The sequence below is a fragment of the Melitaea cinxia genome, chromosome 13 (genome assembly GCF_905220565.1).
Source record: "Melitaea cinxia chromosome 13, ilMelCinx1.1, whole genome shotgun sequence".
Taxonomy (NCBI): domain Eukaryota; kingdom Metazoa; phylum Arthropoda; class Insecta; order Lepidoptera; family Nymphalidae; genus Melitaea; species Melitaea cinxia.
Window position 1 is genome coordinate 17,261,875 of NC_059406.1, and position 25,885 is coordinate 17,287,759.

Genomic DNA, 25,885 nt, shown 5'->3' on the forward strand with positions numbered 1-25,885 from the left:
TTTAAAATACATTTTTTTATGTTCTCTTGACAATTTCTTACTGCTAGTTTTTTTTTTTCAATAGTCAACAATTAATGTGGGTTTTAATGATAAAATAGTATAATACTTAGTGTATTACTCTTCTCTTGCAATCATTACAGCCTATACAGTCCACTGCTGGACATAGGCCTCCACAAGTTTACGCCAAAAATAACGTGAACTCATGTGTTTTGCCCATAGTCACCGCACTGGGCAGGCGGGTTGGTGACCGCAGTACTGGCTTTGTCTTCTTTCTTGCAAGTAATTTATTTATTAAGGGTTGCTAGCAGCTGTTTTGCCAGAAAACTGGGCGTCCTTTCGAAGGTGAGAGTGAAGTACTGTCTCACCGTGAGACAGTACTTCACTCCGGAACAGCTTCTAAATGTATATCAAGCGCAAGTTCGATCATGCATGGAGTACTGCTCTCATCTTTGGGATGGCTCAGCCAAGTACCAGCTGGAGCTTCTCGAGTCGATTGAGAGACGAGCCAGGAGGCTCATCGGTGATCATGCACTGGTCGCTGCAAAGCTTGCATCATCGACGGAGGGTGGCCGGCTTGTCGGTTTTTTATCGGATACACTTCAGAGAGTGTGCGCAGGAACTCCATAACCTGATCCCCCCCCCCCCTCCATCATCGTACAACCAGACGCTCTGCGTTACGCCACCCTTACATGGTTGACATTCCCCTTATATGCACTAAACGATTCGCTAGTACTTAGTTCTTGATCTGTACAGCCAAAGAATGGAACTCTCTACCAGCGTCTGTGTTTCCAAAAAACTATAACCTGGGGATCTTTAAGTCGCGAGTGTATAGGTTACTTCTAGGTAAGCGTGCTCCATCTTAGACCGCATTTTCACTTATCATCAGGTGAAATAGTGGTCAAACGCAAGCCTATCATTGTATAAAAAAAGCTGTTACATGTTATGATGTTACATAAAAAATTTAATATTATTTCATTAGACTACATTTCTAAATGAATAACCATATTGAAGCAAACACGGCATGCAAAGTTATGCTGTTAATCTAAACATCTATACTCTTTACAAATAAATAAAATTGGAGTGTCTGTTTGTAATACTAAAATAACCGCTTTTTACTAAATACGTATGGACGTATACACGGTACATATACCAAAATAATATTTTTTTACAATTTTTGTCTGTCTGTCTATCTGTCTATTTGTACCGGCTAATCTTTGAAACGGCTGGACCAATTTTGACAATTAGTGTTGAGATAATTGTCAATTTTATTAAATTAAAAAAAAAATTAAATGGAAACAATTGGTCACAATCAATGTTATCTATCTCATTTATAAATTTGAGTTTTTAAATATTATCAATTAATTTTTTGTATATATTTTGTAAAGAAGTCATCACTACATAGTATAAAACAAAATCGCTTTCTCTGTCCCTGCACATGTATGTTCGCTTAAATCTTTAAAACTACGCAACGGACTTTGATGCGGTTCTTTTTAATAGATAGATTGATTCAAGAGGAAGGTTTATATGTATAATAACATCCATTAAATAGTGGAGAAATAATGTTATTTTTGAGTTTTCTAATGTTATGTCGTAAATAATTATTTTTTTTTTTCGCTTAAATTGCAAACGCAGGCTGAACCCTACGAGATTTATCAAAATAATGTACTAAGTATTGTACACATTGAAAAGGTCTACAGAAAACTCCGCGATGGTATATACCTATCTCTTATGGATATCCCACAATAACATTTTTTTGTCATTTACTTTTTACGACAAATAATGGCTAATTTTCGAAGCGATTTTAACCAATACAGCATTAATCCTTATCCAATTAAATACCTTAAATGTATTTTTTATTTAATATAGATCTATATGGCCCTTTACAGCATATGATTTAAATGAATATTTTCGAAAATATTACAGATTTAAAAATCGCGGTACGTAGCGTTTGCGGCGGTTCCGGGCGGCTTTTACCCTAAGTTAACGCGTGCGGGTCACGGGCAGTAATGAATAAATCAAAACTACTGGATCGATTTTAATCATTTTTTCAGTAAATGACATAGGCTATAATTATATTTTATACCCGTGCGAAGCCGGGCGGGTCGCTAGTTGTTTATAAAGAATAGTTAAATATAAGAAAAATAAAATCTACGTTTAATAAATTATAGTTTGAAAAAACTAGAAAAACACGCTTTTGAAACTAATTGAAGTAAAATTTTAAAAATAAAATTGGGAGTACTCTTTTGAAAAATTCATATTGTTGTACAAAAAGCGTCTCCTTATTACATTCAGCTATCTGCCCAGCCGTTTCAGAGATTAGCCGAAACAAAGACAGACAGACAGACAGGCAAAAATTGTAAAAAATGTTATTTTAGTATTTGTACCTTGTATACGCCGATATGCATTCAGTAAAAAGAGGTTATTTTAATATCACAAATACACACTCCAATTTTATTTATTTGAATAGATGACTGGTCAGATACCGACGACGCGACGCCACCCGCTCGACGCGACCTTCGCTGCGCACCCCCCGCTGTTGCTGAGATAAATATTATTATTATACTAGGTAGCTAGGTACCCGTACAAAGCTGGCAAAGGACGCTAGAGAAATATCAACAAAATCAGTGCCAACAAGTAGGCGGTATCTTCTTGTTAGTTAATTAATTAATTTTATTAATTTTAACATAAAATATATCACGCAAATTTGTGTCACGCTTAGCCACACTTTCAATGATCCCCTAACAAACATTACCCCACAACAAGCACAGCCCACCCGTCCTCCTAGAATATTTTTATTTCGAAAGTATAGGTACCTCTATTTATATAAATAAATACATATCAGTATATAGGACGCTATCAGCGGGTGCTATCCCCCCATCCCCACATATTCCCCTTCCCCATATAATTGCAAAAGTATTTCACGGGACCGAATATAGGATGGGACACCTAATGAAAAAAAATTCTTGTATCATGTTTTTCATCAATAGATTATTATTATAGTACTTACTAGAATTCAGTTGGTAATAAGAACCACTAATTAATAAGAACAGAAGAAGATTAATAAGAACCACTAATTCAAAAATATTGAAATAAAATAAATGAAATTGTGTTTACTCACAAACGAAAGAAAAACCAACTTCCAATTACATCGACAAGAAGAATAACGTTTTTAGACGAAAAAAAAAGTAAAATACGCATTATTAAACATAACTTGAAAAGTACTTAATCAAATTTAAATGGGACTGTATGATAAGCACCACCTTTTGATTAAAAAAAGAATTATCGAAATCGGTCCACCCAATAAAAATAAATTATGAATTGACCCATATTACAAAAAAAATCAATCGAATTGAGAATATCTTCCTTTTTCCAGTCTGTTAAAAATAATGATACACAACGAACAGCTTATTTCATATTCCATCATTGTTTTAAAAATAGATCACATAATAAGTGCACACTAAACAAACGGCGTATTCTGTAATAATTCAAAAACCAATAAAGAAAATAACAAATCTAATCTGTCTCTTTCATACATTGTGCGAGCGAAATAATTTCGTTACCTATAACGTAAACAGTAGCAATTAACAGTAACGGTATAGATAAGTAACGTTAAATGAGTTTTTACCGGTAAAAAATATAACGGTAAAATGGGTGAAAAATATCGTTATCTAAAGTATTGTTACTCCAAAAATAACGCTATGCCGACCTTGGCAAATTACCGTTACCGAATTTTAAAATTGTAAATATTTTTTTTTATACTTTCCCTTTTCTTCTTATACTTTACTTTAAGTAAGGAATTATATATTATAAATTACTAAAATATTTTAGTAAAATGAGAATTGCGGAATTATTTTATTTTAAATTGTTTTTTATATTAAAAATGTATTATGTTCTGACGAATTAAAAATTGCCAAGAAAATACCCTAAAAAAAAATGTATCCCCTAAAAGTTTTCCAAAACATTCCCGCTGTTTGCAAAATATCCCTATATTTAGGCGAAAATCCTCCAAGTTGGCATCACTTGATTTGGTATTTCATTCGCATTGTTATGCTCATGTAGCGAGGGAAAGAACCGATTTGAAAAAGGTGTACGAGTAACGGTTTTAGCGTGTTGTGCAATTGGCTAGTAATAATTTGAACAACCTTAATATGACAGTCTTACTCCTGTGCCCCGTAATGACCGTTAGTCATTAGATGTTATTCTTCCGGACGCCTTTTGTTTATGTATTCGCTAGTAAATATCGTAAAAATAATCGTAGTTATTAACGACTTAATAGAATTTTATTTAAACACTTTTTTTTACGTCTTAATAATTTGTGTGTAAAGTGAAGTGAAATGTTTCGTGAAAATAACTGTGTACAAGTCGAATTGTTTGAACCCTGGTTGAAACTACGTAATTGAGGACTACGTAGTTGAAACTACGTAAATACGCCTGCTGCTTGCAGCGTTGGTCTCAACGACGCAGCAAAATAATGCGATGCCATCAGGTCAGTGGCCGTTATAATGTTTTGGCTAATCTATACACAATCCGGATCTAATTTATGGGGTTTGGGGGAGAGGTGGAGAGGGGGGGGGGGTGCTAGATTTTAGTTATAGAAATTCGCGAAATACCCAAAACCAAATCGGAGTACCCCACTGTCTACGTGGTCTTGGTCTGCCCTACCCCTAGAGTGTTTTTTTAAGTCGGACCTGCGGAAGGAGGGCAGCTCTCGCCCGCCGCGCGAAAGCGCGTGAACGAATGCGTAGAGAAGCGGCTGCGGAACGGAGCATGAGTGAGCGCGCTTTCGCACGTAAGGGTTGCACTTCTCGCAGCGCTGGAGCCAAGCGTTATTCTATCCTCAAAGGTGTTAGGTTATTTTTTTTGTAACGAAAATATAATTAGATCCCAATTGTCTATAGTATTACCAGTTTATTTAGAATATTAATAATAAATTTCAAAGCAAATCTTGGAAGAAATCGCCGAGTATAATATATCGCCCAATAATAAATTGAAGCATACACCTTACATTCCCGCAACGTGTTCCTTGTTGTCGTTGTACTCGTCCTATGGGATCGTTATAAGACGAATAAATAATATGAAGCGTGTAAATAATAGGCTTACATAGAACGTGTAAATATACACGCTTTGTATTAGCTTCACCTGTATGTTTGTAACCGACTCCTTTGGACTTCATTTTGACCCACTTCAAAAATTCAGATTTGATTTAAACACTATCATATATCAGTATCCCAATCATTTGACATTTTACTAAAGATTGAAGATTACTAGATTATTATTTAGAAATAAAGTTACTAAAGATTGAAGATTACTAGATTATTATTTAGAAATAAAGATCGTCAGGATTAAATGATTTTCTTTCTTTTTCTTTTTTTTTTTTTAAGAAGTTGTGTAGTGTGTCTATAATATGTAGTACTATATTGAAATCAAAGTATTTAAACATAAAGATATATTTTTCTACGTAACTATTTTTTAAAAAATATATAAGTTTTAACATCCATAGGCTCATAAGTACCCATGCCTTTTTTATTTACATTTTAATTTTCAAAGCGTTGAGGCGTATTTATTTCAACACTGCATGCTTCAAATTACGAACTAAAGCTTATTTTCTCTAATTCGATGGTGAGTCCAGCGCTTTTAAATAGTAAGGCGTCTTGGGGTTAAACAGTAAGCAGTAGATGAGTAGAAAAGTAACAGGATGTGAGCCATCATACATAGACTATAAATAAAAGAATTGCGTGCGTACAAAGTACACATGTCAGAAGTGAAACTACTTTGGCAAACTCATTGAAAAAAAACTAATTAAACAAAACTAATTAAAAAAAAATCTAAAGATTTAGATTTCCGTTCAAGCGCTATCTAGTTATTAGTTTGCAATATAATACTATTTATATTAATTTAACAATCTATGTAGTTTCTATAGCACACGCTAGGTGGCTCTGTTTTGTCGAGCTGTGAACGTAGTATATAAATTTTATAAATATTATTTTTCACGACGTTTTCTGTAAGTTGTAAAAAAGTCCTTTAATGTTTCATTCTGCCATGAAAGAATCTGCATTCACAATGCCATGAAAGAATAAATTATCCGCAAGAACATGATGTGTTTTGTTAAATTATAGACTGTTTACATTTCGTATCTCGAATTTCGAAGAATAGATATTCTAATAAAAAATTATTTTCATTATGCAATCTTTAATTTTTTTTTCAGGTAAGCTAAATGACAAATACTAATTGAAAAAAAAAAACAAAAACAAAACTGAAAAAAAAAGCCAACGTCACGCGGTGTTCCCAGGCGGTCACCCATCTAAGTACTGACCGCGCCCGACGTTGCTTATCTTTGGTGATCGGACGAGAACCGGTGTATTCAACGTGGTATGGACGCTTAACTTCTAAATAAAACATGTTTTGTATTGTCTAATAGCAGCAAAAAGCTGTGAACGTTGTATATAAAGACATTCTGTAGTATATTTAGTATCAGCATTGCACCCGTGCGAATCCCGAGCGGGTTGCTAGTTAATAACTAAAAATTTGCTAGAAAAATTCTGTTTTGCCGTTGTCGTTCTCTCTCCACGTTCTACTTCCTGTCCAAGGTGGTTAAGAACCTTCATACGCCCAACATTTAAAATTAATATTCTTTATTTAGCTATTATTCAAGGTATTTATGTATATTATAGTATAAAAAAAATTAAATAAAATTACATGCATAAATGAATATTTTATAGTTTAGTTTAAATAATTAAAAAAAAATCAAAAGCACTAAACTTTTTTTGGGTGGTTTTTTTTTGAAGTAATTCATTAATATCATTGATTGTTCGATCTTCTACTACTGTAATATAAATTCTTTGTAATTAAAAAATTATTTTCTACTTTTTTTAGTTCGATTAGCTATAAAATAGTGTTTTTTTTAATCTATATATTTTAACGTCATTGTATATTTCATCGTCATTGTATATAAAATAAATGTATTCACGATCGTCCTCTTAACCAGTACACTAGGCTTAAAGATTTATATGTTATCAGTGCCATCTACCGTCCTTACTATGCGTAAATATAAGTATAGTAATATATAATAATAGTAATATATAGTAATAGTAATATATATGGTAATTACCATTGTATGTTTTTTTTTACTATTTGTACAAATTAATTTTCTTTTATTTCTCTTTACTTCTTTGAATCCTTTTGTTTTAATCTTTAATTGTAGTTAATTTAATTGTAAAACACTATCTTAAGTTCTTGCCATTTGCATATTTTTTTTTTTTTTTTTTTTTTTTATTATTATTATGGTACAAGGGTATGCTAGTTAAATGTAGTTATCACCTATAATCAAAGTTACACTCAGACTACGGTTATTGTATATATGTACTTGACATACGGTGTGTACTTTGTTGCTGTTCTATAAAAAATAAAAATAAAAAAAAATTAAACAAACTTCACCATTAACATGTAAACACTAATTTGTATTGTGATCGATATTTAAAGAAAGAACTAATTAAACATAAAAATCGGTTTCTCGTCTTCACACTAGATGGCAGTGGTTGTATTTTCAATCACGCTAACGTTGTGACAATCTTAAAACATATGATAAGCAATGGTTCAGTTTTCCGGTGGTTCGGTGGTTCGGTGGTTCGGTGGTTCGGTGGTTCGGTGGTTCGGTGGTTCGGTGGTTCGGTGGTTCGGTGGTTCGGTGGTTCGGTGGTTCGGTGGTTCGGTGGTTCGGTGGTTCGGTGGTTCGGTGGTTCGGTGGTTCGGTGGTTCGGTGGTTCGGTGGTTCGGTGAGGTTTCGGTTAGGTTTCGGTTAGGTTTCGGTTAGGTTTCGGTTAGGTTTCGGTTAGGTTTCGGTTAGGTTTCGGTTAGGTTTCGGTTAGGTTTCGGTTAGGTTTCGGTTAGGTTTCGGTTAGGTTTCGGTTAGGTTTCGGTTAGGTTTCGGTTAGGTTTCGGTTAGGTTTCGGTTAGGTTTCGGTTAGGTTTCGGTTAGGTTTCGGTTAGGTTTCGGTTAGGTTTCGGTTAGGTTTCGGTTAGGTTTCGGTTAGGTTTCGGTTAGGTTTCGGTTAGGTTTCGGTTAGGTTTCGGTTAGGTTTCGGTTAGGTTTCGGTTAGGTTTCGGTTAGGTTTCGGTTAGGTTTCGGTTAGGTTTCGGTTAGGTTTCGGTTAGGTTTCGGTTAGGTTTCGGTTAGGTTTCGGTTAGGTTTCGGTTAGGTTTCGGTTAGGTTTCGGTTAGGTTTCGGTTAGGTTTCGGTTAGGTTTCGGTTAGGTTTCGGTTAGGTTTCGGTTAGGTTTCGGTTAGGTTTCGGTTAGGTTTCGGTTAGGTTTCGGTTAGGTTTCGGTTAGGTTTCGGTTAGGTTTCGGTTAGGTTTCGGTTAGGTTTCGGTTAGGTTTCGGTTAGGTTTCGGTTAGGTTTCGGTTAGGTTTCGGTTAGGTTTCGGTTAGGTTTCGGTTAGGTTTCGGTTAGGTTTCGGTTAGGTTTCGGTTAGGTTTCGGTTAGGTTTCGGTTAGGTTTCGGTTAGGTTTCGGTTAGGTTTCGGTTAGGTTTCGGTTAGGTTTCGGTTAGGTTTCGGTTAGGTTTCGGTTAGGTTTCGGTTAGGTTTCGGTTAGGTTTCGGTTAGGTTTCGGTTAGGTTTCGGTTAGGTTTCGGTTAGGTTTCGGTTAGGTTTCGGTTAGGTTTCGGTTAGGTTTCGGTTAGGTTTCGGTTAGGTTTCGGTTAGGTTTCGGTTAGGTTTCGGTTAGGTTTCGGTTAGGTTTCGGTTAGGTTTCGGTTAGGTTTCGGTTAGGTTTCGGTTAGGTTTCGGTTAGGTTTCGGTTAGGTTTCGGTTAGGTTTCGGTTAGGTTTCGGTTAGGTTTCGGTTAGGTTTCGGTTAGGTTTCGGTTAGGTTTCGGTTAGGTTTCGGTTAGGTTTCGGTTAGGTTTCGGTTAGGTTTCGGTTAGGTTTCGGTTAGGTTTCGGTTAGGTTTCGGTTAGGTTTCGGTTAGGTTTCGGTTAGGTTTCGGTTAGGTTTCGGTTAGGTTTCGGTTAGGTTTCGGTTAGGTTTCGGTTAGGTTTCGGTTAGGTTTCGGTTAGGTTTCGGTTAGGTTTCGGTTAGGTTTCGGTTAGGTTTCGGTTAGGTTTCGGTTAGGTTTCGGTTAGGTTTCGGTTAGGTTTCGGTTAGGTTTCGGTTAGGTTTCGGTTAGGTTTCGGTTAGGTTTCGGTTAGGTTTCGGTTAGGTTTCGGTTAGGTTTCGGTTAGGTTTCGGTTAGGTTTCGGTTAGGTTTCGGTTAGGTTTCGGTTAGGTTTCGGTTAGGTTTCGGTTAGGTTTCGGTTAGGTTTCGGTTAGGTTTCGGTTAGGTTTCGGTTAGGTTTCGGTTAGGTTTCGGTTAGGTTTCGGTTAGGTTTCGGTTAGGTTTCGGTTAGGTTTCGGTTAGGTTTCGGTTAGGTTTCGGTTAGGTTTCGGTTAGGTTTCGGTTAGGTTTCGGTTAGGTTTCGGTTAGGTTTCGGTTAGGTTTCGGTTAGGTTTCGGTTAGGTTTCGGTTAGGTTTCGGTTAGGTTTCGGTTAGGTTTCGGTTAGGTTTCGGTTAGGTTTCGGTTAGGTTTCGGTTAGGTTTCGGTTAGGTTTCGGTTAGGTTTCGGTTAGGTTTCGGTTAGGTTTCGGTTAGGTTTCGGTTAGGTTTCGGTTAGGTTTCGGTTAGGTTTCGGTTAGGTTTCGGTTAGGTTTCGGTTAGGTTTCGGTTAGGTTTCGGTTAGGTTTCGGTTAGGTTTCGGTTAGGTTAGGTTAGGTTAGGTTAGGTTAGGTTAGGTTCCCAGGCCTTTGGAGCCTGGGCCCCAGACTTAGGTCTGGGACCTAGGCTCCAAGGGGAGGAGTTCCTGGACTTCTACTGGGCGCGTCCCCCGGGTGGCGGATAGGGGAGTGCCGCCTGCGGTTTCACGACTGCGGGCGGTAGGGGTCTTCGGATCCCCGCGGACCAACACCAGGCGGAGGCGTCCGGGTCCCGCTCTGGTCTTTTGCCGGAGTGGTCCCGTGACATTGCGCCACGAGGGAGCGCGGAGTTTGCGTGGAGTGGCCTAGCCCTTCACGCGGCGCCGGAAGAGAGGGCGCGGAGTGGGACGTGGACCTTGGCGGTCCCCCCGGCACTAGAGGGCGGGGTGAGCGTCATCGCTCGCCCCCCTTGGTGATTAGATGGTGAGACTGGCGCTGCGAAGGCGCGGAGAAGCGGGGTGGGGATTTTCCCCCCTGCTCCAAGTGGACGGGCGACCTCGGCGGCGGTGACCCCGCTGTCGGGTAGAGTGGGCGGGTTTCCCGTCCGCTCTACGCCTCATAATCTCGTAACCCCGTGCGAGGTGTCGTGGTCATGTCTCGCGGCTTCGTTCGGGACCGAGGGGTCTTGCCTTAACCGGCCGGATCTAGAGGAAGAAGACCTCTATAAAAATTACCCCGAATCCTAAGCGGCGACACAGCGCGAAGGGATGCGTGGCCGACGGGAGGTTCGGTCTAACTGTGTCATTCAACAACATGGACACGACGAATAAAACGTTATTACCCCAGGAGGGTACCTGCGCCTCCGGCAAAGGAGAATCCCTCCGTGCATCTGCAGATGCACGCTGCCCGTTCGAATCTGGGGAGGGCACCCATCGTGTTTGTGTTCGCGGTTCGTCCGCCGTAGAGAGGCCCGAGAAGGGCGGAGTGGAGGTAGTGCCCGAGAAGGGCGGAGTGGAGGTAGCGCCCGAGAAGGGCGGAGTGGAGGATGCGCCCGCAAAGGGCGGCGAGGACGGGAAGCCCGAGAAGGGCGGTGTTGTTCACGGGTCTTCTACCCGTGAAGCTGTAAGCTCGCTTCCTATACGTCTACCACTGGTGATGCTAACGCGCATCAGTGATGAGTATGGAACAGAACCTGGACAGGTAAGGAGTAGGTCCTGCTCGATTACGAGTCAGGAAAATATGTCAGAGGGTCTGACTGCCATCGACTCCGACGATAGTTTTCCGGCCTACAGAAAGGCCCGAAAACCGGGAAAACGACAACGACTGCTCTCATCTCCGTCGGCGTTGTCTTCGGACGAGGAGAGCCGTCAGACGTCGTCGAAGCTGGCGCGTAAGCGCTGCCAGAGGAGAGAGGAAGCCTCGCGCGAAAAGGAGAAAGCGCTGGAGGCGAGCATCTCTGATGCGGAGGAAAGACGTCGGGCGATGGGTCTGGACGTAAGCGACGCTCGAACCGCCGACGCCATTAGTGCGCAGGTCGGTAAGGACGTCGACGTGATTTACCAAGTGGCAACCAGGTCTATGAACCTAAAGGGTACCTCCGTTAGGGCCCTCAAGGACGCCGCCACTTCAATCCGGCTCGGGGTGGAGGTGTTGAAGGAACGCACTTCCTCGGACGAGGTCCGCAAACTGCAAGCGGAGAACACTCGTCTGAGGAGGGACGTCGAGGACCTCAAATGCCAAGTGGCGGAGTTGGTCAAGGAGCGTCAGCCGGCTGTCGTTCCGGGCCCGGCTCCAGTCACTACCAGCGAGACTGACAAGGAGGAGAGGATGCGGGCGTCGCTGTTGTCGTCGGTCCGAGAACTGTTCGACGCCCGCCTTACCAGCATCGAGCAGAGGCTGACGCCGACCAAGGCGACGGACCACTCGAGTGATGCAACGCAGCAGGTGCCAGCGCTAACCACTAGCGCTGGAAAGAAGAAAGTTCGCCCGCGCAAGGCTGCGGCCGCGGCGGCGAAAGCCGCCTCGTCGGCGGCCTGCTCGGGTGAGGGAGCCACGCCGGCCACACCGGCTGCTGCTGGCGACGCCGAATGGGTCACCGTCGCCAAAAAGAAGAAGTCAAAGAAGAAAAAGAAGAAGAAAGATAAGGGCAAAGCTCCTGAGTCGGACGCCGCTGCTAAGGCTGCCCCGCAGCAGCAGCGGAAGGGACTCAAAAAGAAGAAGAAGACACCCAAGTTGGTGGCCCCACGTCGGCCCGCAGTGATCATCGCACTGAAGCCGGACGCGATCGTACGGGGGGTCACCTATGCCGATGTTATTCGCCAGGCTGCAGGTTCGGTGAATCTCGCCAGCCTGGGAATTAAGGAGGGCTTAAGCATTCGTTCTGCCGCAACCGGGGCCAGGCTGTTAGAGCTGTCTAGCGACCAGGCCCCGGAGGTGGCGCAGCGTTTCGCACAGGAGCTCGAAAAAGCCGTGGGAAGTGTGGCTAGAGTCGTCCGGCCCGAGAGACACGTCAGCCTGCGTGTTTCCGGACTCGACGACTCGGTCACGAGAGAGATGGTCGTCGACGCGGCGGCAAAAGTGGGAAAATGCGACGCCGGGTCCATAAGGGCCGCGGAAATCGCATTCGGTGGGAGCGGGATGGGATCAGTGGTTCTCCGCTGCCCGATCCCGACAGCGAAGGCACTCGCCGAGGCCGGCAGACTTCTGGTCGGCTGGAGTTCGGCGAGAGTCAGGCTTCTGGAGCCGCGCCCGTTGCGCTGCTTTGGATGCATGGGTATCGGGCACACTCGCCCGACCTGTCCGACGGCGGTAGACCGTAGCAGACTCTGCTACAGGTGTGGCCTCGAGGGGCACTTGGCCCGCACATGCACTAAGGCGCCGAATTGCGCGGTCTGTGCCGCTTCCGGCAGACCGGCGTCGCATGTGATGGGGGGACGGAATTGCCGTCCCCCTAAAGCCAATCGGAAAGTGGCCGTGAAAGTGGCCACTCCCGCTCAAAGGAGAGAAAGCCGTCAGGCAACTGAGGAGGCTGCGCCAATGTCTCCTTAGCGTGTGGGAGTGGGGGTTAAACCCCCCACTTGCCGGGCTGGCGGGCGACAGATAAAGGGGTATCTGTCGTCCGCACTAGTCGGCCCAGAGGAGGAAGACGCACTTCTTGTGTTCGAGTGCGTCTTTCGGAGAGCTGCGAAACTCTCCGCGACGGGCCCGCAAGGGCAAGCGCCGGCGGGATTGCGAAAGAACAATGTGTCCTTGTGATCCCGCCACATTGGCGTACGGCAGAACACACGTGGCGGTTTTTATTCAGTAAGAGTCTGACTCCCCTCGGTGTCCCCGCGCCGAGGGTGTCCATGAAGGATTTTCCCCCACGTAAAAAAAAAAAAAAAAAAAAAGGTTAGGTTAGGTTAGGTTAGGTTAGGTTAGGTTAGGTTAGGTTAGGTTTCCAGGCCCTTGGAGCCCAGGCCCCAGACTTAGGTCTGGGACCTGGGCTCCAAGGGGAGGAGTTGCTGGACTTCTACTGGGCGCGTCCCCCGGGTGGCGGATAGGGGAGTGCCGCCTGCGGTTTCACGACTGCGGGCGGTAGGGGTCTTCGGATCCCCGCGGACCAAAACCAGACGATGCGCTCCGGGTCCCGCTCTGGTCTAGTACTGGGGTGGTCTTGGAGCGCGGGTGTGTTGGCGCGGAGGCGCGGCGGTGTGCGTGGCGCTGAGACGGCGCGGTGACGTGGGGGTCGGTTTTTCCTTCCCCCACGCGGAGGACGGGGTGGGCGGGTTCGCTCGCCCGCCCTAAGGCGTGCGAGGGCGCTTTCTCGCGCCGAGGCTGCGGTCGGCTGGAGGGCCTTGACTGCGGCCACCCTGGCCTTTGTCGGCTTCGTCGGGCTGACATTGTCCGCCCCGGGCTAGGTGCCTGGTGTCCCGCAACACCGGGCTAGGCCTGGGGTGCCGGGGCGGCGCGGGATTGTACCCACAGGCGCAATGCGGGCGGGGGGTGTCCCCCTGCCCGCGGGGGGGCCACGCGGGCGATGGGTCGGGGGATTCGTCGTCCGACTTGCACGGTCCCCCCAAGGAGGGGAGGGCGCGCTTCGTGTTCGAGTGCGTCCTCCGAGGTGCTTTGCACCGCGGTGGGCCCGAAAGGGCAAGCGCCGGCGGGGTTGCGAAAGAGCTAATAGCGTCCTTGTGACCCCGCCACATTGGCGTACGGCAGAACACACGTGGCGGTTTTTATTCAGTAAGAGTCTGAATCCCCTCCGAGCCCCCCCTACCGGAGGGTGTCCATGACGGATTTTCCCCACGTAAAAAAAAAAAAAAAAAAAAAGGTTAGGTTAGGTTAGGTTAGGTTAGGTTAGGTTAGGTTAGGTTAGGTTAGGTTCCCAGCCCAGGCCTTTGGAGCCCAGGCCCCAGACTCAGGTCTGGGACCTGGGCTCCAAGGGGAGGAGTTGCTGGACTTCTACTGGGCGCGTCCCCCGGGTGGCGGATAGGGGAGTGCCGCCTGCGGTTTCACGACTGCGGGCGGTAGGGGTCTTCGGATCCCCGCGGACCAAAACCAGACGATGCGCTCCGGGTCCCGCTCTGGTCTAGTACTGGGGTGGTCCCGCGAGCGCGGGTGTGTTGGCGCGGAGGCGCGGCGGTGCGTGTGGCGCTGAGACGGCGCGGTGACGTGGGGGTTGGTCTTTCCTTCCCCCACGCGGAGGACGGGGTGGGCGGGTTCGCTCGCCCGCCCTAAGGCGTGCGAGGGCGCTCTCTCGCGCCGAGGCTGCGGTCGGCTGGAGGGCCTAGACTGCGGCCACCCTGGCCTTTGTCGGCTTGTCGGGCTGACATTGTCCGCCCCGGGCTAGGTGCCTGGTGTCCCGCAACGCCGGGCTAGGCCTGGGGTGCCGGGGCGGCGCGGGATTGTACCCACAGGCGCAATGCGGGCGGGGGGTGTCCCCCTGCCCGCGGGGGGGGCCACGCGGGCGATGGGTCGGGGGATTCGTCGTCCGACTTGCACGGTCCCCCCAAGGAGGGGAGGGCGCGCTTCGTGTTCGAGTGCGTCCTCCGAGGTGCTTTGCACCGCGGTGGGCCCGAAAGGGCAGGCGCCGGCGGGGTTGCGAAAGAGCTGAACAGCGTCCTTGTGACCCCGCCACATTGGCGTACGGCAGAACACACGTGGCGGTTTTTATTCAGTAAGAGTCTGAATCCCCTCCGAGCCCCCCCTACCGGAGGGTGTCCATGACGGATTTTCCCCACGTTAAAAAAAAAAAAAAAAAAAAAGGTTAGGTTCCCAGGCCCCAGACTTAGGTCTGGGAGGAGTTCCTGGACTTCTACCTGGGCGCGTCCCCCGTTTGGCGGATAGGGGAGTGCCGCCTGCGTTGCCGCGATGCGCAGGCGGTAGGGGTCTTCGGACCCCCGCGGACCAAAACCAGGGGGTAGGGCGCGAAAGCGCATCGGAGTGCCGGGGCGCTCCGGGAGGTGGACGGGGTGGGCGGGTTTGCTCGCCCGCCCTGAGGCGCTTAGGCGCGGGGTGCTGGCCGGGTTGTGCTGGCTCCCTGGAGCTTGCTCGGTTGCTGGTGCAACCCGGCGGACGTGTTGCGTGAGAGTCGGGCTGTGCTGACTCCCTGGAGCTTTGGCTCGGTTGTCGGTGCAGTTCGGCGGAGCCGTAGGGTGGTTGCCGGGTCGCGCTGGGCTCCCTGGAGCTTGCTCGGTTGTTCGGTGCGATCCTGGCGTTGGAGGTGGGGCTTTTCGCCTAGCCGGGAGCGGTGTGCTGGCCGGGTTGTGCTGGCTCCCTTGAGCTTGCTCGGTTGCTGGTGCAATCCGGCAGACCAGTTGCGGGAGGGCCGGGCTGTGCTGGCTCCCTTGAGCTTTTGCTCGGTTGTCGGTGCGGTCCGGCGGACCCGTGGGGTAGTTGCGGGTTCGAGCTTGGCTCACTCGCTGGGGTGGCACGTAGGTTGCGGTCGGTGAGGGAATGGCACTGCGATGCGGTGCGGGGAGAGGAGGACGGGTCGAGCGAGCGAACTCGATATAGCGACGGGTTCGCTCGCTCGCCCCGTGGCGCGCATGCGCGCGGGTAGGTGCACTCCGGGTACTGCTCTGCCCAGAGCGGACTTGTGAGTGCAGGCGCCGTGAGGGCGCGGAGACGTGGGGGTTGGTTTTACCTTCCCCTGCGCTGGGGACGAGGTGGGTGGGCTCGCTTGCCCGCCTCGGGGGGGTGGTGCTTAGGCGCTTTTCCCTTGCGCCGTCCCGGCCTGTGTTGACTCACGTTGGCACTGTCCGGGCGGTGCGGGGCAGCCTGAGCGCCAGGCAGAGGGCGGTCGGGCTTCCGGCCAACTTCTGCCCGGGTTGGTGCGCGTGGTGCCACCGCGCGCCACCCACTAGGAACGGGATGGGCCCGCAAGGGCGACGCCGCCGGAGTTTGCAGAAGAATTTCATTGATTCCTGCGACTTCGGCAATGGCGAGGGAGTGGCGCCGCTGGTTTTTACTGAGTAGTCTGGCATGCCGGGAGTCTCAGACTTCCGTCGCTTTCGGGTGGCGGGGGTGCGTAAATGCATTTTCCAGCGTTAAAAAAAAAAAAAAAAAAAAAAAAAAAAAAAAAAAAAAAAAAAAAAAAAAAAAAAAAAAAAAAAAAAAAAAGGTTAGGTTAGGTTAGGTTAGGTTAGGTTAGGTTAGGTTGGGGTGCTTGTCGGTGACCTCCTCGTGGTGTACCCTGGGCAACGGGACGGGCAGCAGTATCACAATCGCGTTACTGCTGCCCGTCGCGGCTGACGACCGACGCGTGTGGGGATGCATTCCGGCGCTCTAAATTAGAGTTGTCCCGTGAGCGCATCAGGTGGCACAGCGCTCGCGCACTGTGTCACCACGGGGGGGTGGATGGGTTCGGCGTGCGCTTACCCCGCCGTCGGACAGAGTGGACAGGAGTCCTGTTCGCTCACCGTCCTATTATCGTAATCCCGTTTGTGGTGTCGTGGTCATGTCTCGCGGCTACGAACGGGACCGAGGGTCTTGCCTTAACCGGCCGGACCGCGAGGAAGAAAACCTCTATAAAAAATTACCCCGAATCCCAAGCGGCGACGCAGCGCGAGGGGATGCATGGCTGATGGGTAGTTCAGTCTCTACTGCGATCTCCTGCTCTGCAGCCCCGCCGAGGCCAGAGTGGGGTTACGTGAGGCTTGCCCAGGTACAGGGGGTGTTACCTCGGGCTGACCACCCTTTCCCCCATACTCGTGGGAACAGTTATGGAATTAAATAAAACTTCAACAAACAAATCTTTTGACGTTAGTGGAGGAGATGAGGAGAGGCCCGAGAAGGGCGGAGTAGAGGAGAGGCCCGAGACGGGCGTCGTTACGGTAGTCGACGAAGGCTCCGACGCGGACATGCGGTCCAGGTCGTCTCACGACTCGGACTCGTCACGCAAAGGCCGCCTTTGGAAGCGCAAGCGTCGTAGTGACAATGACTGCGCATCGGATGAAAGTGACTGTGTGTCGGGCAAGGTGCACACAGCGCGAAGAGGTCGTGGTAGACCGCCCACGACCGGGAAGTACGTCGGTCTCGCCAAAGCCAAGGCCGAATACATTAAACAGTGTGAGCGAGAGCTCGAGCTCGAAGCGGAGAGCGAGGCGGTCGAAATCACGCGCCAAGTAAGGGCGACGCGATCCGCGACGAGCTTAGGAGGAGCGTGCCCGGCTGAAGGGTGCTCGACACTGGACCTGCACAGGAGAGCCCAGGAGTGTGTCGAGGCCATAATCAAGCTCACCAAGGGGTCGAAAAATCTGAAGGGTACCTTCAAAAAGGCCTACAACGAGTCGGCGGAGACCCTTAGTGAATTACTCGGTACCCTTTATACCCGGACGACGACCGACGAGATCCGTCTGCTGCAGGAGGCGAATGATCGGCTTCAAGCCGAAAACGTCCAGCTGCGCTCGGAGATTTCGGAGCTGAGGCAGGGCGTGGCCGACCTGAGGCGCGACTTGTGCGCGACGCCTGCACCAGTCCCCTCTTGCTCCAGGAAGGAAATCGACGACGACTCATTCGTCTCCAAAATTATGGACGGGGTCGGGAAAATGCTCGACGCCCGATTCCGAAACTTGGAAGCGTCCGGCAGGCTCCTGCCCGAAGCGCGGGTGCGAGAAGTCGAGGCACCGGCCTCTCAGCCGGCGGAGAACAGTGTTACTACGCTGGCCCCGCCGGCGAACCCGGCCCCGAGGCCTGCCAAGGCAGCCAAAAAGAAGAAAAGCAAGAAGAAGGCGGGTGCGGCTAAACAAGTCGCTGCGCCCAACGAGCCTCGCCCCCTACCACCTGCTCCGGCCACTCTGACGGAGGGGTGGAATGTGGTGGCGAGGAAGGGAAGAAAGGCGGGGCCGCCCAAAAACCAGCCCCAGCCCCAGAACAAAGGTGTGCCGGCTAAAAAGCCAAAAACGCCGAAGCTGCGATTGCCGCGATCGGCGGCGGTGCAGCTGACGCTGCTGCCGGGCAGCACGAGGACCTACGCGGAGGTCCTCGGTGCCATAAAGGCTGACGGCCTTATAGCGAGCATGGGCGTCGAGACTCGCTATAGGGTCTCTCAGACCGGCGCGCGCAGGTTCGAGCTGCCCGGCACCGGCAACAAGGAGAAGGCCGAGGAGCTTGCCCGGCGCATCAAGGCGGTCGTCGGCGAGGACGTGGCGGTCACCCGGCCGGAGAAGTGCGCCGACCTGCGGGTGGCTGGGTTAGACGACTCGGTCACTCCCCAGGAGTTGGCCGGCGTGATCGCCAAGGCGGGAGGATGCGCCGAGGAATCCATAAAAGTGGGCGAAGTGCGGCAAAACTTCGCCGGCATCGGGACAGCGTGGGTTCGCCTGCCAGTAGAGGCGGCGAAGAAAGTGGTCGACGGGCGCCGCCTACTCGTCGGGTTCGTGTCGGCGAGTGTGACCCTCCTGAAGACGAGACCGCAACAATGCTATCGCTGCCACGAGGTTGGGCACGTGGCAGCGAAGTGTGACAAGGGAGTGGACCGCAGCGGCCAGTGCTACCGCTGCGGCAAGGAGGGGCACATTCGCCGGCAGTGTACTGCCGAAGCTTGCTGTCCCATATGCCAGGCGGAGAAAAAACCGGCTGGGCACAGCCTAGTCGCGTGCCCTCGCAATAAAGCGGGAAGGAGGAAGAAGGCGGCGCCCAAAAATAAAACCCGCGCGTCGCCTGCCAACAGAGCTGGGGAGGTGACAATGGACACCCGATTGTAATATGGCATTTAAGGTGCTCCAAGCCAACTTGAACCACTGTGCCAGGGCCCAGGACCTCCTCGTCCAGAGCCTGGTACAGTGGTCCGTGCGGGCGGCGGTGGTGGCCGAGCCGTACTCGGTCCCGCCGAGGGATAATTGGATCGGCGATAACGACGGCGTGGTGGCCATCGTGACCCAGGTCGCCGCGGGCGCCCCGCCCCTTACGAACATTGTGAGGGGCTCGGGTTGCGTCGCGGCACTGCTGGGGGAGGTGGCCATCGTCGGGGCGTATTTTTCCCCGAACAAGTCGGTCGCCGAGTTCGAGGCGTTCCTCGACGGGACCGAGTCGATCATGCGTAGGTTTTATCCGGCGGAAGTGCTCGTGCTGGGCGACTTCAATGCGAAGTCACGTCTGTGGGGGTGTCCTGCCACAGATGCGCGGGGGGCGATTCTGGAGGAGTGGCTCGTTGCCACCGGCCTGACCGTCCTCAATCGCGGGACGGCCAACACGTGCGTGCGCAGGTCGGGCGGCTCGATCGTGGACGTGTCGTTTGCGAGCCCCGGCCTCGCGCGCCGCGTTCGGGACTGGCGAGTGCTGGACGACGTGGAGACTCTCTCGGATCACCGGTACATCCGCTTCGAGATCTCTGCTCGTCCGGCGGTGCCGCCAAGCTCCAGCCGCGCCCCGGCGGAGGAGGGTCCTCGGTGGCAGCTGAAGCGTCTCGACCGGGAGCGACTCGACGAAGCGGCGATAGTGGCGTCGTGTCAGCCGCGCGTCGACGGTTCACCGGACAGGGTGGCAGACTGGCTGGTGGCCAGAATGACCGACGCGTGCGACGCGGCCATGCCGCGGTCGAGGGGTCGCCCCGGGCGGGCTCAGGTGTACTGGTGGTCGGAGGCGATAGCGCAGCTGCGCAGGGAGTGCGTGGCCGTCCGACGCCAGTACACGCGCTGCAGGAGGCGCATCTTTAGGACGCCCCCCGCTTCGCAGGACAGGACACGGCACGAGGAGGAGGGCGAGCGGCTGTACGCCCTTTACACGGCAGCCAAAGCCAGCCTCCGTCGTGCCATCGGCGAGTCGCAGGCCGCGGCCAGGGAGGAAATGCTGGACGGACTGAACAGCGACCCGTGGGGGATGCCCTACAAGCGGGTACGCAACAAGGTCCGTCCCTGGGCTCCTCCACTCACGGAGACCCTGGACGCCGAAGTGGTCCGTGAGGTGGTCGCGGCCCTGTTCCCGACGGCGCCGGCCGAGCACGAGCCGCCGTCGATGGCACCGAGAGGAGAGGATCGAGACGTCGGAGAGGAGGCACCGGAGGTCGGAGAGTCCGAATTTGAGGAAGCAGTCGCGCGGCTGCGACGGAAGAACGTCGCTCCAGGCCCGGATGGGATTCCGGGGAGGGCGTGGGCGGTGGCGCTGAACCACCTGGCGCCGCGAGTTCGAGGGCTATTCTCTGCCTGTCTGGCTCAAGCCATAATTCCACAGCGGTGGAAGACAGGCAGGTTAGTCCTCCTCAGGAAGGAAGGCCGGCCGGCGGAGTCACCGTCGGCGTACCGCCCCATCGTCCTCCTCGACGAGCTCGCTAAGCTGTTCGAGCGCGTCGTGGCCGCGCGTCTGGTGGCGCACCTCGGGCGTCGAGGACCCGACCTCTCGGACGTGCAGTTCGGCTTCCGCAGTGGCCGTTCTACCGTGGATGCCGTGCTGTGCGTCCGTGCCCAGGTGCAGGAAGCGGTGGCCCAGGGCGACGTCGTCGTGGCGGTGTCTATCGACATCGCCAACGCCTTCAATACGCTGCCCTGGGGTTGCATCAGGGAGGCGCTCCGCTACCACGGGGTGCCGACCTACTTGCGTCGCGTGGTCGGTGCCTACCTCTCCGACAGGTGGGTGGTCTTCCCCGGAAGGGATGGTCGGCTTGTGAGAAAGGAAGTCGTGTGCGGTGTCCCGCAGGGGTCGGTGCTTGGGCCACTCCTGTGGAACATCGGATACGACTGGGTGTTGCGTGGCTCACTGCTGCGCGGCGTCAGCGTCGTCTGCTACGCCGACGACACGCTGGTGCTGGCCCGCCGACCGACGTATCGGGAGGTGGCAGTGCTGGCGACCGCTGGCGTCGCGCAGGTCGTGGCGCGAATCCGGCGTCTCGGCCTCGCCGTCGCGCTGGACAAGGCACAAGGAATAGTCTTCCACGGCCCGAGGAGGGCGCCTCCCCACGACGCCCATCTTATCGTGGGAGGCACTCGCATCGGCCTGTCGGGCACGATGACGTACCTGGGTCTCGTGCTCGACGGCCGGTGGAAGTTCCGGGCGCACTTCGCGCGGCTCGTCCCGCGCTTGCTGAAGGTGGGAGCCTCGCTCTCCTGGCTTTTGCCGAACATCGGCGGTCCCGGTGTGAGCTGCCGCCGGCTCTACACCGGCGTCGTGAGAGCGATGGCGATGTACGGTGCCCCCGTCTGGTCCGACGCCCTGGACCGCGAGAACATCGCCCTGCTGCGGCGCGCGCAGAGGGTGATGGCGATCAGGGTCGTACGCGGGTACCGTACGATCTCGGGCGAGGCAGCGTGCGTGCTGGCTGGAGTCCTGCCCTGGGACCTGGACGCGGTCTCTCTGGCGTCGTCATACCGGCGGCGTCGGAGTCTGGCGTCCGGGACCCTCAGTCCGGCACCACGGCTGGAAGAACACCTGAGGCGAGAGCGGGATGCCGCGATCGCGGAGTGGGTTGTGAGGCTCGAGCGTCCGAGTGCGGGGCACCGGACGATCGATGCGGTTCGGCCGGTTCTTCGGCAGTGGTTGGACAGACGACATGGCGTCCTAACCTTCCGCGCCACGCAGGTCCTCTCGGGGCACGGTTGCTTCGGGGGGTACCTGTGTCGGGTCGCCGGGAGGGAGCCCTCTCCTCGTTGCCACCACTGCCAGGATTGTGACGACGAGTCGGCGCAACACGTGCTGGAGGAGTGTCCGGCGTGGGCGGAGGAGCGCGAAGAGCTCCGAAGCGTAGTTGGGCCGGACCTTTCGCTGCCGGCCGTGATTTCTGCCATGACCGGCAGCGAAAGGTGCTGGGACGCCGTCCTCGCGTACTGTGAGCGGGTGATGGCGCAGAAGGAGGCGGCGGAGCGGGTGAGGGAGGACACCACCGACCTCCCCCTCCGTCGCAAAAGGACTGGGCGTCGGAGGCTGGCGCATAACAACCGCCTTCCTCCGTAGACGCTAGGCAGAACAGAATCTGCCGGGTAGGCGCGCGCGGTGTCCCCACACTCCCGCTGCCGAGTTTTCGGTGGCGGGGTCAGTGCGTAAATGCATTTTCCAACGTAAAAAAAAAAAAAAAAAAAAAAGGTTAGGTTAGGTTAGGTTAGGTTAGGTTAGGTTAGGTTAGGTTAGGTTAGGTTAGGTTAGGTTCCCAGGCCTTTGGAGCCTGGGCCCCAGACTTAGGTCTGGGACCTAGGCTCCAGGGGGAGGAGTTCCTGGACTTCTACTGGGCGCGTCCCCCGGGTGGCGGATAGGGGAGTGCCGCCTGCGGTTTCACGACTGCGGGCGGTAGGGGTCTTCGGATCCCCGCGGACCAACACCAGGCGGAGGCGTCCGGGTCCCGCTCTGGTCTTTTGCCGGAGTGGTCCCGTGACATTGCGCCACGAGGGAGCGCGGAGTTTGCGTGGAGTGGCCTAGCCCCTCACGCGGCGCCGGAAGAGAGGGCGCGGAGTGGGACGTGGACCTTGGCGGTCCCCCCGGCACTAGAGGGCGGGGTGAGCGTCATCGCTCGCCCCCCTTGGTGATTAGATGGTGAGACTGGCGCTGCGAAGGCGCGGAGAAGCGGGGTGGGGATTTTCCCCCCTGCTCCAAGTGGACGGGCGACCTCGGCGGCGGTGACCCCGCTGTCGGGTAGAGTGGGCGGGTTTCCCGTCCGCTCTACGCCTCATAATCTCGTAACCCCGTGCGAGGTGTCGTGGTCATGTCTCGCGGCTTCGTTCGGGACCGAGGGGTCTTGCCTTAACCGGCCGGATCTAGAGGAAGAAGACCTCTATAAAAATTACCCCGAATCCTAAGCGGCGACACAGCGCGAAGGGATGCGTGGCCGACGGGAGGTTCGGTCTAACTGTGTCATTCAACAACATGGACACGACGAATAAAACGTTATTACCCCAGGAGGGTACCTGCGCCTCCGGCAAAGGAGAATCCCTCCGTGCATCTGCAGATGCACGCTGCCCGTTCGAATCTGGGGAGGGCACCCATCGTGTTTGTGTTCGCGGTTCGTCCGCCGTAGAGAGGCCCGAGAAGGGCGGAGTGGAGGTAGTGCCCGAGAAGGGCGGAGTGGAGGTAGCGCCCGAGAAGGGCGGAGTGGAGGATGCGCCCGCAAAGGGCGGCGAGGACGGGAAGCCCGAGAAGGGCGGTGTTGTTCACGGGTCTTCTACCCGTGAAGCTGTAAGCTCGCTTCCTATACGACTACCATTGGTGATGCTAACGCGCATCAGTGATGAGTGTGGGACAGAACCTGGACAGGTAAGGAGTAGGTCCTGCTCGATTACGAGTCAGGAAAATATGTCAGAGGGTCTGACTGCCATCGACTCCGACGATAGTTTTCCGGCCTACAGAAAGGCCCGAAAACCGGGAAAACGACAACGACTGCTCTCATCTCCGTCGGCGTTGTCTTCGGACGAGGAGAGCCGTCAGACGTCGTCGAAGCTGGCGCGTAAGCGCTGCCAGAGGAGAGAGGAAGCCTCGCGCGAAAAGGAGAAAGCGCTGGAGGCGAGCATCTCTGATGCGGAGGAGAGACGTCGGGCGATGGGTCTGGACGTAAGCGACGCTCGAACCGCCGACGCCATTAGTGCGCAGGTCGGTAAGGACGTCGACGTGATTTACCAAGTTGCGACCAGGTCTATGAACCTGAAGGGTACCTCCGTCAGGGCCCTCAAGGACGCCGCCACTTCAATCCGGCTCGGGGTGGAGGTGTTGAAGGAACGCACTTCCTCGGACGAGGTCCGCAAACTGCAAGCGGAGAACACTCGTCTGAGGAGGGACGTCGAGGACCTCAAATGCCAAGTGGCGGAGTTGGTCAAGGAGCGTCAGCCGGCTGTCGTTCCGGGCCCGGCTCCAGTCACTACCAGCGAGGCTGACAAGGAAGAGCGGATGCGGGCGTCGCTGTTGTCGTCGGTTCGAGAACTGTTCGACGCCCGCCTTACCAGCATCGAGCAGAGGCTGACGCCGACCAAGACGACGGACCACTCGAGTGATGCAACGCAGCAGGTGCCAGCGCTAACCACTAGCGCTGGAAAGAAGAAAGCTCGCCCGCGCAAGGCTGCGGCCGCGGCGGCGAAAGCCGCCTCGTCGGCGGCCTGCTCGGGTGAGGGAGCCACGCCGGCCACACCGGCTGCTGCTGGCGACGCCGAATGGGTCACCGTCGCCAAAAAGAAGTCAAAGAAGAAAAAGAAGAAGAAAGATAAGGGCAAAGCTCCTGAGTCGGACGCCGCTGCTAAGGCTGCTCCGCAGCAGCAGCGGAAGGGACTCAAAAAGAAGAAGAAGACACCCAAGTTGGTGGCCCCCCGTCGGCCCGCAGTGATCATCGCACTGAAGCCGGACGCGATCGAACGGGGGGTCACCTATGCCGACGTTATTCGCCAGGCTGCAGGTTCGGTGAATCTCGCCAGCCTGGGAATTAAGGAGGGCTTAAGCATTCGTTCTGCCGCAACCGGGGCCAGGCTGTTAGAGCTGTCTAACGACCAGGCCCCGGAGGTGGCGCAGCGTTTCGCACAGGAGCTCGAAAAAGCCGTGGGAAGTGTGGCTAGAGTCGTCCGGCCCGAGAGACACGTCAGCCTGCGTGTTTCCGGACTCGACGACTCGGTCACGAGAGAGATGGTCGTCGACGCGGCGGCAAAAGTGGGAAAATGCGACGCCGGGTCCATAAGGGCCGCGGAAATCGCATTCGGTGGGAGCGGGATGGGATCAGTGGTTCTCCGCTGCCCGATCCCGACAGCGAAGGCACTCGCCGAGGCCGGCAGACTTCTGGTCGGCTGGAGTTCGGCGAGAGTCAGGCTTCTGGAGCCGCGCCCGTTGCGCTGCTTTGGATGCATGGGTATCGGGCACACTCGCCCGACCTGTCCGACGGCGGTAGACCGTAGCAGACTCTGCTACAGGTGCGGCCTCGAGGGGCACTTGGCCCGCACATGCACTAAGGCGCCGAATTGCGCGGTCTGTGCCGCTTCCGGCAGACCGGCGTCGCATGTGATGGGGGGACGGAATTGCCGTCCCCCTAAAGCCAATCGGAAAGTGGCCGCGAAAGTGGCCACTCCCGCTCAAAGGAGAGAAAGCCGTCAGGCAACTGAGGAGGCTGCGCCAATGTCTCCTTAGCGTGTGGGAGTGGGGGTTAAACCCCCCACTTGCCGGGCTGGCGGGCGACAGATAAAGGGGTATCTGTCGTCCGCACTAGTCGGCCCAGAGGAGGAAGACGCACTTCTTGTGTTCGAGTGCGTCTTTCGGAGAGCTGCGAAACTCTCCGCGACGGGCCCGCAAGGGCAAGCGCCGGCGGGATTGCGAAAGAACAATGTGTCCTTGTGATCCCGCCACATTGGCGTACGGCAGAACACACGTGGCGGTTTTTATTCAGTAAGAGTCTGACTCCCCTCGGTGTCCCCGCGCCGAGGGTGTCCATGAAGGATTTTCCCCCACGTAAAAAAAAAAAAAAAAAAGGTTAGGTTAGGTTAGGTTAGGTTAGGTTAGGTTAGGTTAGGTTAGGTTAGGTTAGGTTAGGTTAGGTTAGGTTAGGTTAGGTTAGGTTGCTGGACGTGACCAACGCGTTCAACTCTCTGCCCTGGGAGACGGTGAGGGTGGCGATGGGATACCACGGTATCCCGCGCTACTTGCGTAGGCTCATCGGAGCTTACTTTGCGGGAAGGGCGGTAGAGTTCCCTATAGGCGGCGGCGGTCTGTCGAGGCGGTCCATGTCGTGCGGCGTTCCGCAGGGTTCGGTCCTCGGACCGCTCCTGTGGAACATCGGCTACGACTGGGTGCTCCGCGGTGCCACGTTGCCGGGAGTGTCGGTCATCTGCTACGCAGACGACACTCTCGT

At 53.0% G+C, this 25,885-nt stretch overlaps 1 non-coding gene across 1 annotated transcript; it reads right to left on the reverse strand.

The window, feature by feature from the left end:
- Positions 1-6,264: 6,264 nt before the first annotated feature.
- LOC123659329 lies at positions 6,265-6,383 on the reverse strand. The gene has a single exon (XR_006744010.1). It is a non-coding gene; the product is annotated as a 5S ribosomal RNA (ribosomal RNA).
- Between the last annotated feature and the right edge of the window lie 19,502 nt (positions 6,384-25,885).